This window comes from Schistocerca serialis, chromosome 8 (genome assembly GCF_023864345.2).
Source record: "Schistocerca serialis cubense isolate TAMUIC-IGC-003099 chromosome 8, iqSchSeri2.2, whole genome shotgun sequence".
NCBI lineage: Eukaryota > Metazoa > Arthropoda > Insecta > Orthoptera > Acrididae > Schistocerca > Schistocerca serialis.
The window spans coordinates 30,133,530-30,137,332 of record NC_064645.1 but is presented as its reverse complement, the minus strand read 5'-3'; the positions used below and the strand labels follow the sequence as shown (position 1 = coordinate 30,137,332).

The 3,803-nt window shown below is 47.4% G+C and overlaps 2 non-coding genes across 2 annotated transcripts; one reads left to right on the top strand and one right to left on the bottom strand.

Annotated features, from left to right (window-relative positions):
- Positions 1–2,790: 2,790 nt before the first annotated feature.
- On the bottom strand, positions 2,791–2,865 carry Trnas-cga (transfer RNA serine (anticodon CGA)). Its single transcript has one exon. It is a non-coding gene; the product is annotated as a tRNA-Ser (tRNA).
- Positions 2,866–3,505: 640 nt separating this feature from the next.
- Trnas-cga (transfer RNA serine (anticodon CGA)) lies at positions 3,506–3,580 on the top strand. Its single transcript has one exon. It is a non-coding gene; the product is annotated as a tRNA-Ser (tRNA).
- The last annotated feature ends 223 nt before the right edge of the window (positions 3,581–3,803 follow it).

Here is a 3,803-nt window from a genome sequence, read left to right as displayed (position 1 = left end):
ATTACTTACAGACTCAGTCAATGAGGTACGGTACAGCTCCGTGGCATTCGAGAAAGTCCTTGTAGCCAACCAAACAGTTGTGAGAGATGGAACCGTTCCTGCTGTCCCGTTCCGCAAGTTGGGTGACCTGAGCTGCAGTGAATTCTCAGAACGCGGTAGAACTGTGTGTGCTCCGTCACCGCGTGGCTTCAACAACGACTCGAAATAACGGCCACACAACCAAGCTATATTTTGCCATTTTGGTCGACTTCTATAGTGATTAAAGGTGAAATGTTAAATTTGTCCTGCACCTTCAACTGGTGCGACTGTATGTAGGCAATACCCCGATAGTGTCTGTGAACGTGCGAAAATTAATTTAGTAGTGTCATTTCAGTAATTACTGCAAAATGACACTTCTCCAGACTCAACCTCAAACGAAAATGGTTCAAATGGCTCTGAGGACTATGGGACTTAGCATCTGAGGCCATCAGTCACCTAGAACTTAGAACTACTTAAACTTAACTAACCTAAAGAAATCACACACATCCATGCCCGAGGCAGGATTCGAAACTGCGACCGTAGAGGTCGCGCGGTTCCGGACTGAAGCGCCTAGAACCGCTCGGCCAAACTGGCCGGCAACGTCAAACGAGCTGCTCTTAACCTCATAAACTCTTCCCTTAAACGCTGTCTATGTTGCTCCACACTACTCGAAAACACTATAATGTCATCCAAATAGACAAGACACTGCCGTGGTCTCAAACCCCTTAAGACACTGTCTGGCAACCTCTGAAACGTTGCCGGAGGGTTTTTCAAACCGAATGGCATTCTTTTGTACTGGTAAGGCCTCCCAGAGTAGAGAACGCAGTCTTTGGATGATCCTCTGGAGCCACCCCTATCTGATGATAACCATTCCTCAAATCCATCGTAGAAAAGTACTGGCACTGTACCAAGTGATCCAAAGTCTCCGATATGTTTGGAGTGGGCTATGCGTCCGTTACTGTCTTATTATTGAGGTATCGGTAGTCACAACAGAACCTGCATTTCTTAGTTCCATCCACAGATTTTTTAGGAACAACGACAATGCCCGCTCCCCAGCAACTATTACTATTCTCTATAATACAGTCTGCAAGCTGCTGATCAATGAAATCCTCCACAATCGGCTGCTAATACCTCGGTATTCTATATGGTTTACGGTAAACTGGTGCTTCATTCCCTGTTGGTATCCTATGTTGAACTAATGGAATTGCTGGTAACGGCCCTTGAGGAAAAACAAATCCTTAAATTCCCACAATAATTCTTCCATATGCTCTCTTTCTCCTCCTTTGAAATGCTTAATTTTGTCACGCAATGCAGTTCTATCGGCAGTTAGTGGTTGATCGCTTCGCCTACCTCTCGAACACCAGTCTTCGTCATCTGGCACATTCAGCTTTGCTACTAAAACTCCTTTCCTCAAATTCCGTCTACAGCGCTAAAATTATCCACATTCACGGGAACTACCCGCCCGTCGTTCCCCTCCTGCACGCGTACAACACTACGTTTCACAAAACAACCCAATGAACCCAAAACTTCACTATCTTCCAATGGTTCAATAACACATACCGTACCCACAGGTAGATTTGTCTCCGCACTTACCCAAAGCGACTTTCCGGTGCCACCAGACACACACTCATCGAATGAAACCTTAATGCTAATGTACGCGGTTCGATTGGTTTGTTCATTACGTTCAATGCCCCTCGCGACAGCCTTGCATCGACAACAGTTTCCTCTAGATGAAATAACATTCCACCAAGTTCCACAGTTCGTTGTCCAAGGTCGATTCTGGCGTGATGTTGATGCAAGAAATCTACTCCTAGTATCATGTCGTAATCCTCGCATACTCATGGTGCTACCTCCATGCATGCAGTAAATCGGAGTTTCTCTATTCGAAAGTCAACTGTCTCCGATCCCAAAGGCGTGACCGCATTATCCCCCACTCCACGCAACCTATAATGTGCTGGGTCTAGCTTCCTTCATCCAATTATATTCCTAGTACCCACTGACACTTGCGCCCTTGTGTCCAACAAAATCTTAAACTTTTTAGTTCCTACGGATCCTACCACTGAACATGCCACCTCTCCATACGTATTTGTTGCATTGAAATTAAACGGGAGCTCCCTTAGGTGGGTGTTGGGCCCCCTCTGCCGTTTACCACTTGTCCACCTCTCCTATCTCCACTTCGCCATCCTCCCCGCTGCCGATTTCCACCCCTTCCTTTATTCCTTGATGATTGGGTACATTGCCTCTGCACATGTCCCGTACGACCACACTTAAAACATTTCACACCCGCTGTAAACACTGTTTGCCTCTCGCGTACCCCTGTTGCCACGTCTATTTCCTCATACTAAATTGCCAACTGAATGGCCGAATACACATCTTTCGGAGACCCTTCACGCACTTTCCGTGGCATATGCGCCGGTAACTCTCACAAAAATACATCAAGTGCCCTTTGCTCGGCCTCCTGCAACAGAACACTATTCACTTCATCGCTGTGACCAAATCGCTGGGACTGATGACCATAGCTGTTAAGTCCCATAGTGCTCAGAGCCAGCCAAATCGTAAGTATACTCATTATTTTCCCTTATCCTGTCCGCAAATTTCTCTGTCTCCCCCTGTCTCTTTGACATTGTACTTAACCTCTCTCTAAAGTACCGAGCACTATTCTGTTTTTTTGTACCTTTGTGAACGCCCTTCCTTTAACTGCTTAAACTGCCCTGTCTTCCTTAAGGTCTCAGAACACCTTACATATAAAACTTCCTGGCAGATTAAAACTGTGTGCCCGACCGAGACTCGAACTCGGGACCTTTGCCTTTCGCGGGCAAATGCTCTACCAACTGAGCTACCGAAGCACGACTCACGCCCGGCACTCACAGCTTCACTTCTGCCAGTACCTCGTCTCCTACCTTCCAAACTTTACAGAAGCTCTCCTGCGAACCTTGCAGAACTAGCACTCCTGAAAGAAAGGATACTGCGGAGACATGGCCTAGCCACAGCCTGGGGGATGTTTCCAGAATGAGATTTTCACTCTGCAGCGGAGTGTGCGCTGATATGAAACTTCCTGGCAGATTAAAACTGTGTGCCCGACCGAGTGCTAGTTCTGCAAGGTTCGCAGGAGAGCTTCTGTAAAGTTTGGAAGGTAGGAGACGAGGTACTGGCAGAAGTGAAGCTGTGAGTGCCGGGCGTGAGTCGTGCTTCGGTAGCTCAGTTGGTAGATTATTTGCCCGCGAAAGGCAAAGGTCCCGAGTTCGAGTCTCGGTCGGGCACACAGTTTTAATCTGCCAGGAAGTTTCATATCAGCGCACACTCCGCTGCAGAGTGAAAATCTCATTCTGGAAACATCCCCCAGGCTGTGGCTAGGCCATGTCTCCGCAGTATCCTTTCTTTCAGGAGTGCTAGTTCTGCAAGGTTCGCAGGAGAGCTTCTGTAAAGTTTGGAAGGTAGGAGACGAGGTACGGGTAGAAGTGAAGCTGTGAGTGCCGGGCGTGAGTCGTGCTTCGGTAGCTCAGTTGGTAGAGCGTTTGCCCGCGAAAGGCAAAGGTCCCGAGTTCGAGTCTCGGTCGGGCACACAGTTTTAATCTGCCAGGAAGTTTCATATCAGCGCACACTCCGCTGCAGAGTGAAAATCTCATTCTGGGACCTTACATATAGTTTCGCTTCACCCGTTAATCTAATCTTCATCAGACCAACCATTCATCACCATTGAAGGCTCCAAGTGTATATGTATAGCGTGTGTGATACAATTGCCTCATATATACATACAAGGTGGTCCATTGATAGTGACCAGGCCA